Genomic DNA, 10,668 nt, shown 5'->3' with positions numbered 1-10,668 from the left:
CAATGGGTCAAGGAAGAAATAAAGAAAGAAATAAAAGACTTCCTAAAATTTAGTGAAAATGGACAGCACAACATACCCCAAATTAGTGGGACACAATAAAAGCAGTTGTTAAGAGTAAAATTCATGCACTAAATGCCTACATAAAGAAGCTGGGAAATTCCCACATAGTGAGTTAGCAGAACACCTGAAAACTCCAGAACAAAAAGAAGCAAACTCACCCCAGGAGGAGCAGATGAACAGGACATAATCAAATTGGGAGCTGAAAATCAGCAAAATAGAAACAAAGAAAAACAATACAAAAAAATCACCACATGGATCTCCCTAGGAAGTGGAAATAGGAGAGATCTCCTGGGTGAACTGCAGGTTCAGGTGGGCATGGGAACTTTGACAGACTGGCTTAGGAGTGGGAAAGAGTCAAGAAAGTGCTGGGAAAGATGGTTGGGAAAGGGTCAGGTAGAAGCCTGATGCAAGGAAAAACTACACATCTACAAGAAATGCCCCAGCTAAGACTCCTGCAGCAGAGAATGCACAGCCTGAACTAGCCATCTCCTGTGAACAGATTGATGACTAACCAGGTTGTCATCAGAGAGCCTTCATCCAGTGACTGATGGAGGCAGATTCAGAGATCCTTGGCCAAACATTATGCTGAGTCAGGGTATCCTGCTAAGGAAAGGGAAGCGGGGATTATATGAGCCAGACGGCACCAGGGACACAGCATGGAAACCCAACCCACATGAGCCAGTCTCATGGGAACTCACAGAGTTTGAACCCACAGCTAGGGAGCCTGCATGGGACCTACCTAGGCCCTCTGCATATGTGTGACAGCTGTGTAGCTGGGTCCTATTTGTGGTTTCTCCCAACAACGGGAGCAGGATATCCCTGGTGCTTTGGTTAGCTCTTGAGAACCTATTCCTCATGCTGGATGAGTACCTTGCTCAGCCTGGAATACACGGGGAGGGGCGTTGCTTTTATGGCAACTTGATAAGCCAGGCTTTGCTGATGCCATGGGAGGCCTTGCCCCTTTCTGAGCAAACACGGATGAGGGGGGGATTGAGCAGGAGGGACAAAGGGAGAGATGAGGGGAGGGAGTGAGAGTAGAGGGAGGGGGGGGAAGCTGCTGTTGAAATGTAAAATAAATTAATTAATTAATTTTTAAAAAATTCTATTTGTTGCCTACTAAAAATTATTCATCATGGGCAACTGAATATTGCCTTCTGATAAAACAATGTAGAAAGATATTCTAAGAAAATGAACCAAGAAAATAAGATGTTACAGTCATAATATCTAATAAAAGAGACAACTAGAAACATTAAGAAAGAGGGATTCATGCTGATTAAGAGAACATTAAGAGGATATTTTACATACATCTACCATTAGAGTACCCAATGTGAGACAGAAACAAACACTGCACGTTAAGGGACAGATAGGCCTAAACACAAGAGTGGACAACTTCAATACCACACTCCCACCAACAGACAGGTCATCCAGGCTGGGGGGAGGGCCGTGGATCAAGTGAAGAAGTATCAAAGTTCAAGCTTCATTCATATATGCAATCTTATCCTGCATATAACTAGACAGAGCAGATCACCTAATAAAATCATTCTGAAGATGCAAAATCCCACAAGATAACCAAAGAAACCTGAAAGAAAATCAAAACATAAAACCCCCTGAGGAGATATATCATCGTACCTGACTTTCAAGTTATACAGAGTCACAGGAACATTACACACCATCAGGGTGCTGTCACAGAAACTGATGGTATAAGTTAACGGAGGAAGAAAAAAGGATTGGGTCTGTATAGCTAAGCCGAATGATTTTGACAGAGATAACAAATTACACTGGAGAAATATACACTGGAAGGAAAAAAAAAAAAAAACATTGCCTCTTCAACAAATGGTGTGGCAAAACCAGAATCCTCAGGAAGAAGAATGCATCTTAGCCCATATTTCACACTGGATAAAAATTAACTCCAAATGGATCGGACGTTAATGAAAGAATCTGATACTCTGAAACTGTTAGAAGAAAACAGGATTATACTTCAAAACAGATGGCATAAGCAAGTACTTTTCTGAGGACCTTAAGAACCCTGGAAATAATACCTAAAAATGGAATGATGGGATTTCGAGACCTGAAAGAGCTTCTTGCAGGAAATGAAAATTGCCAGCGTAAGTGCAGGGACAACCACCGATATGGAGGGATGGGGAGTCTTTGCTCACTCTACTTCTCTAGCATTAATCTTGGTTGTCAACTTGATTGGCTCTTGTTCAACTATAGGACAGGCCTCTGGGAATGTCTGTGAGGTTATTTCCCAAGAGGATTTTTACTGAGGCCAGAAGATCCTCCCCCAGAGTAGGCAGCACCTTCTGGTGGCAGCCAAGATACAGCAGGTCTAAGGGGAGAGCTTTGTGTCTCTGCCTCAACTTCCCTATTGCTGGTAAGTGCATCCCCTCTGTTGCTGGGGCACATCTGTTGCTGATACTGGAATCTAGCTTCCTCAGCCTTCCAACATGTGACTCTCAGGGGTGCCTTCAGGTTTCAGCTCAAGTGTGGGAGCACTTCTGGAGCAATCGGCACACACTGCAGCTTCCAGGCTCGTGGACTGAGCAGCTAACAGAGTTTTACTCTTGCAGTGTACAGACAAGCATCGCTGGACTGCCTAGCCAGTGTCACAGATCCCCTCTGTAATATGTATCCATCTATTCATTCTATTGGTTCTGTTATTCTAGAGAACTATGACTAATACATAGAAAGCAGAAGGGAGGTGATGGGAAGGAAAAAGATTTTAGGTCGGTAAAGGGCAGTGGGGAGAGAAAAGTATAGGGGCTAATATGGCCAAATATATAATATACTTGAAAGAATTATGCTTTTTAAACTCAACATATATGATTTTAAAGAAAAAACTTTGTGTAGGGGTTTTTTGTTTTGTTTTGTTTTTGTTTGTTTTGAGACAGGGTTTCTTTGTAAAACCCTGGCAGTTCTGGAACTCGCTCTGTAGACCATTCTGGTCTAGAACTCACAGAGATCTGCCTGCCTCTGCCTCCCAAGTACTTGGATTAAAGGCATGAGCCACCACCTCCTGGCTTAAATTTTAAAACTGTTTTTTTAAAAGCTACAAAACATGTAATATTTTATTATAATAGCTAAATAGACTAAAACACCTCTCCAAGCTCTTAATGGAACAACAGATCCTCAAAGACCAGCCTGTGTAGGCTACGACTTTTGACTTTCACCACAAAGTATCTGAGGTCTAATAAAATGTTCTTGCCCCAAGATGACCACTATGAGAAAATCCTGTGTTTGGCGAAAAGAAACACTGAGAAGCAAACACTGCTGTCTCTTCCTTGTTTTCAGAAGAAATAAGGGGGCTCCAGTATATTTTCAGAGCAGCAGAACAACCTACACACATCCTTGTGGGACCACCTCCCCAATAATGCAGTTCCCACCTGCTACCCACAAAGACCAGGGAAACATGCAGTTCACCCTCTCTAGAATTTTCCCCAACACCTCTTGGATGGGTTTGGAGAGTCCTGGGATCTTTGGCACAGAGGTTAATAAGCAGCTCTGTGATGTGTCTTCCAAAACACCACCACGTGACCACACATGAGCTGCTAATTTAACTAAACTACCACTGACGTGGAATTATCCACAGCCTATAGAAGAGAAAGCAGCACATCCCTCTGAGGGAACTGCTCGTTCAATCTTCCCTTCCACGGACAGCCCTCAGGCCGTAGGGCCACGTGCCACAAACAACACTCAGACAAAATAAAGACCGAAAGATTACCATTGTTACTACAAGGAACTAGAAGTGTTGACATGAGGTTAAACAAGCTGAATTTACCTCCTTTCTTTCCCTAGCAGTTCACAACACTGCCTTCTAATGGCTAAATCCTGCATCTTGTAGATCCTGTTAGACAAGTGAGACTCACTTGTTTCCTGATCTGAAAGCCAAAAAAAAAAAAAAAAAAAAAAATCCCAGCAATATAGCAATGAGCGATAAAATTACACTAGTTTGGAAGTGGTATGCAATTCATTTTAGTTATGTTATTAGCTGAATACAAAGCCAGTAGTTTAAGGGAAGAGAATAACATTCACTTATATTAACCTGCAACTAAGACAGAAACTTCTTAAACTTCTTAATTTTTAAATAATCAGAGTTATAAAATCAATATGACCCTGCTATACATTTCAAATGAACAGTTGGGCCAAAATATATTCTAAATAATTAACAACATGCCTGAGCTTCCTGGTGGAAGGGAAGAAATGGGGCAAAAGGGAAAGCAAAAAAACAAACAACAACAACAAAACACACACACACACACACACACACACACACACACGCCCCACCCCCGAAAAAAAAACAAGGACAAGCTGGCACTCTGGTAACCTAAGGAGCTTTTAGGCAGCAGGGACCTATGAGATTCCTTTCCTGATGCGATTCCCTTTGGATAAAGTCCACGTGGGACCCTACTGTCTAAGTCTAAGGGAATCACCAGTTTTTTTCCACAAGTGAAGCTACTTCCCACATGCCCCTTTCTTGCTATCCACAGCAGAACAAATCACAAAGTCTGTATTTCCTCAGATATAAGACTTGCCAACTAGGCCAACCACAAGAAAGAAAGGGCTTGGTATTCAGTTGTTGGTAACCATAACTGGAGATCTGCTCTATTGTTTGCTTTAAGGGAACATCTAAGTTTATATAAAGTTGACCTGGATTTCAGACTCAAAGCAATGACACATAGTAGCTAAGAGAGTAAACTTCCTTAAGCAAAGCTGGAATCTGGCTGGTTCTGCAACTCACCAACCCACAGGACACTGAGAAAACAACCAAGTGCCAAGGACTATGGCATTGTCAAAGTACTGGAGTCAGATTAACTCATTCACTACTCAAAAAGGCCCTATAAATGAGGTGACAACATAGGAAGAGTAAGTAACACACTCAGACAAATGATTAGATACATGGTAAGAACTGCTAAGGTAAATAATGGGAATGAAACTAGTTAGCTCTGATATAGGAAGCCACACTGTTAATCATTGCTATGGGTGGCTTTTAAAACCTTTGAAAACAACCCACTGTAAGAAATATAACCGATGGCAAGAAGTTTGATTTTAATATCCATTACACAAATACATACTATTTGTGTATATTTGAAACTAAAATTTTATGAAATGCACCTACTCTTATTTTATGCAGTGCGCTGGTTATAGCACACTGTACTACTTAATACGGCTAATGACTCCCCACAAAACTGATAAAAAAAAAAAAAAAACATCTAATGAGCCACAACCTTAAATTGAAAAACACATAATTATATTTCTTTTGACCACCATAGGAATTTTGGCAGGATTAATTAATACAATATATCCACAGCGCTCAACAGGACCACTGCATATTCTATGTATTCAGTACATAATGTTGATCTTGAAAGTCAGTCATAGCTATGAGGAAATGGGAAAACCCTGGCAGGGCTGTAAATAAACCTATTACCAGTTAAGGTCTGTCCTTGGCAGTGGGGTGGGAATTTCCCCAGTGGTTTGAACCTGTACTTCACTGAAATCTAATTCAGAAAGAGAATTGGGTTATAGATGATCTGGTTTCTGCATCTCCACAAAAAAAAAAAAAAAAAAAAAAAAAAAAAAGGCCAAATGACAAGCTTCTATGCCTGTCTGCCAAAAATCCTTAGTAATCCCAACTTATTGATTGGTCTATGTTGATATCCAACACTGACACAATAGATATTGACACATACAAAATTGATCAAAAAAGAATTTCGCTAGGAAGAAATAATCATTTCTCATTGAAACTCTTTCAAATCACTGATACCTGCTGGTTGAACACAATTTAATCTTATTATCTTATGATTAATTCTGGAAATCTGAATAAGGTCAACTCAGTTCAAATAAGGTGTCAACAAGATGTCTAGGGAGCATCATGGATTTGTGCTTCTCGTTCCTGGAGGATACCTACACTTCATGTCTCAACCCCTTTTCCTTTCTTCATGATGAAAGCCGGCAATGGTAGGATGAATCTTTCACACTTAATGACTCCCACTCTGACTCGGCCATTGCTGTCTTGATTCTTACTGCTCTTCTGTTTGTACCCTCCATCTTTGAAGGACCCTCATGAGAACATGAATTTTACCTGAATAACACCAGATAGTCCATCTAAAAGATTCCTAACATAATCGCGTTTCCTAAACCCCTTTCCCAATAAGTAAGAGGTTTGGAGGTTTCAGAAATAAACATTTTTGGCTAATTTGGGAGAATACTTAAGCAACTATTTTGCAACAAAGACGATGAACCACACAAAATAGTGGAATGTATAACAGCAACAATAACAGAGATGCCAACCTCACTCATTTCCCTGACAAGAAATCAAGACTTAAAAAACAAATGTGATAGGCTGCTCCAAGTTACACAAACATAAGGTGACAAACCTAGGTCTTCCTGACAACAAACGCCATTCTCTCAACCAGATTGGGTCACTGCACACAGCTAAATATCAAAAACTTTCTGAATCACAATTCTTTTATTATCTTTCAAAAACATACATTATTCTGAGAAAGTTAATTTATTTAATTAAATTTTTATGAATCAAAGACAAACTTCCAACTGAAAGATTTTGCTAACCTCTTCAAGTGTTTTGGGACTTACACAATTCCAGCCCTAAATGCAACTTAGAATTTTATGTATTTTAATTTTATATTTATTTACTCGCAGAGAGAGTAAGCAAACCCACACCACTAGATGTGTGAAGAGGTTAGAGACCACTCTGTGGTAACCAATTCTCTCTCCTTCTACCATGTGGGTCCCAGACATCAAACTCAGGTTGTCAGGCTTGGTGGGAAACTCTTTAACACAGTTTGCATCATTTAGAAATAAGGAAGATGGAACTCAAATACAAATCAAGACATTTGATGAAATATAGATGCCCCTGGTTGAAAGAATTACCTAGAAGTTTGAGAATAAGAAAATGTAAAGCAGTGGAAGCAATCAGGAAAAAAAATGGAATCTAACCTGAATCTCAAAGAAGCAGAAGGTCAAATCAGAGTGGTCACGGAAGAACAGCATATGCAGGTATGAGACATGGGAATGAGATCAAGGGAGACATGAAAAGGAAATCAGAGAAATAAATTATTGAGGCTTTAAAATGGATAAATGAGGTTCAGTTTAACAAGGCATGAGGAGACATAACCTAGGTTTATGTTCTGGGGCCAGAGGATTGAAGTCTAGAGAAGACAGCCATAGAGGGGATAGTGAAGGTGGGAAGCTGGAACCCACCAATCTCTGTCACCTTCTGCGAAGGAGACTGTGTCTCTAGGGCACCTGAATGAGGCGGACAGTAGGTTTCTACTCTTATACCCTTTGATTCCTCCAATCTTTACATAATTCACGTGTGAGCCAAGAAAAAAAGATTATTACAAACGTATATATAAAACGAGTTTTATGGACCCACAGTGCTATGGAATAAAAGCAGGCATCTGTTGGTGCTAAGTCTAGAAGTTCAGGTTAAACATAGTCTATTCATAGTTCTGCTACTCTCGACAGCCTGTAAAAGCAATTCAACTGGCTTTCCCGTCAGCATAAAAATTACCCCTTCAGCTTCCGTTTGCCTAGTTCAACCTAAGCATCAGCTTCAAGATGAACTGGGGCTCAGTCATTTCATTGTCCCTTTATATGGTTGCTCAACTTGGATGAGCATCTATTTCATAATTGACTCAGGCATGTCATAAGATCCAGTCATTTGCCCCAGGGACTAAAGCTAGTGAGGGAGTCACAAGACAAAGAGAAGACAACTCAACCCAGTATTGTGGCTCAAATAATGTCTGCACTCTGGTTTCCTGTGCTCCCACTACAGTGCTCCCAGTTTATCAATACTTATTATTTATTGAAATAAATATTTATCTTTTCAAATTAATAAGAAACCCAAATGTAATTCCAACTACATAGAAAAACATGTTATTATCTACTTCTGTTTTGTTTCTAAGAATTAACTAATGGCTATTTCTTCCCTGCCACTCCCTTCAGCCTTTCTTTCTAGCCCATATCCATTTCTCTGTGGCTCTCGGGCAACTGGAAGAACAGCTCTCTACTAGGGACCCCACAGTCCCACACTTTGCTGGGATTCATGAAGGTGAACTCTATCTCCCTCTACTGCAGTCTCTTCAGAGTTCAGACCAGCTGCCACCTGCCCGTGAGCACCTCCTCCCAGCTCATCTACGGCTACTTCTCAAGGACTTGGCCTTTAATGTAGAGCCAGTGTCCAGGGTCTACCTAGTTCTCCCCCATGACTCCTTTCAGCCATTCCTATTAGCTTACCTCCATTCCATTGTGAATCTTTACTGACTTGCAGAAGTCTACCACTGCCACCAGACTTGACTGTAACTCAGGGGCCCAACAGCTGCACACTTGGCTAGGAACCAGAGTGGGAAACAGCAACCAAAGAATGGACCACCCATTTGGAAGACTCAGTAAGGGTGAGGTCTAATATCTACACCAAGAAACACTTTGAGTATCCTAAGTCCAGATGTCCAGATGCCAAGCTTCTATCTCAAAAAACACAAACATGAACAATCAAGACAGCCAGATAAATAATCCCAAAAGGATTAACTGAAAGAGGGGGGAAAACATGAAAACAAAATAGCAGAAATTCATAAACACTGCTCATTAATAACTCTCAATATTAATGATCTTAATTCCCCAATGAAAGACATAGACTAACAGACTGGATTACAAAATAGGATCCATCTTTCTGCCGCATCCAAGAAATGCACCTCAGCATCAAGTACAGAAATCGCCTTATGGTAAAGTGATGGAAACAGGTATTCCAAGAAATGGGCACCAAGAAGCAAGTAAGCATAGCTATTTTATTATTTTACAAAATAGACTTTAAACCAAAATTATTCAAAATAGATAGGAAATAATACTACATAGTCATTAAAAGAAAAATCCAAGAGGATCTTACAATTCTAAATATTTATGCACTGAAGAGAAGCACACTCTATTTTATAAAAGATATCCTACTGCAGCTAAAATCAAATATTGGCCCTAAGACAGGGATGGCGGATGGCTGCAGTGTCCAGCTCCTGCCGAGGCATAGTTCATCCAAACAAAATTTTAAACAGAGACATGAAGGAGTTAAATAATATCATTAACCCAATATACCAAATAGACATTGACAGAACATTCACTAAACAACAGGCCTCTGGAACTTTCTCCAAAATCTGCCACATATTAGGACACAAAAGAAAGTCCCAACGGAAATTTTAAAGCTGAAATAACATCCTGAATCCTATCTGACCCCCACGGATTAAAGATGAATATCAACAAAACAGAAACTATACAAAGTTTAAAAATCATAGAAGCTGAACAACCCACTACTGAATGAAAACTAGGTCAAGACAAAAATCAAGAAAATTGAAAACTTAAAAAATAATGAGTGGAAATGAAAAACACAACATATATCCAAATCCACGGACAAAATGAAGGCAGCTGTAAGAGACAAGTTCATAGCACTAAAAAACAAACAGGAGGGAGCTGGACAGGTTGCTCAAAAGCAAGGCTCACAACCAAAATAAATGGAGAAATCTCATTTTAATACTTTAAACACACTCGAGAGATCAAGAAAACAAGAAGAAATAATACTTAAAAGAGTAGATTAAAAGAAATAATCAAAGTCAGGGCTAAAACCAATATAATAGAAATAAATAAAGAAAAAAAATACAAGAAAACAACGAAAGAAATAATGGTTCCTTGAGAAAAATGAACAAGATTGACAAAGCTTTAGACAAATTAATCAAAGACAAAAGAGAAGAGGTCCAAATTAATAAAATTAGACATACAAAATGAAAGAAAAGTAAAAGGTCCCAAGCACATTAAGTTAAGAGAGCTATTGGGACAAGCCTAAGCTAAGGCCAAACACTCACACTTAAGCTAACTCTCCATGTCTTTATTGGCAGCTCAAAAAAAAAAAAAAAAAACAACTACAAACTTCCTTTAACAAAGAAGCCAAAAACACTCACTGCAGAAAGGACAGCATCTTCAACAAATAGCACTGGCCAAACTGGATGTCTGCATGTAAAAGAATGAAAATCTATCCTTATCCATCACCCTGTGTAAAACTGAACTCCAAATGGGTTTGCAAAGTCACTGTAAGTCTAGATATCCTGAAGGGGACAGAAGTAAAAGTGGGGAACATGTTTGAGGAATATGGCCCAGGAAAGAACTTTCTAACAGGGCCACCCAAAGCAATAGCATTAAAACCAAAATCAGTAAGAGGGACCTCTTGAAGCTGAAAGGCTTTAGAGAGAAAAAAAGAACATCATTTGAGCAAAGTATCAGCTGACAGAATAGAAAAAAAAAAACTTTACCAAGTACACAAGTATACCTTTGATAGAGTTCGTGTCCATTACAAACCAAAAACCAAAAACAAACAAAACAAACCTGAACATCAGAGGGGAAAAAAGAACAACTTTTTAAATGGAATATGGAGCTAAACAGAGAGTTTTGAAATACAGACACAAATGGTTGAGAAACAATTTAAAAATTTTCAACATCCCTAGCTATCAAGGAAATGCAAATTAAAACTACTTTGAGATTTAATCTTACCCCAGTCAAAGTGGCCAAGGTCAAAGCAACAAAGGAGAACACACGCTGTCAAGGATGAAGGGA

Source organism: Arvicola amphibius, chromosome 11, assembly GCF_903992535.2.
Source record: "Arvicola amphibius chromosome 11, mArvAmp1.2, whole genome shotgun sequence".
Taxonomy (NCBI): domain Eukaryota; kingdom Metazoa; phylum Chordata; class Mammalia; order Rodentia; family Cricetidae; genus Arvicola; species Arvicola amphibius.
This window is presented reverse-complemented; position numbering follows the sequence as displayed.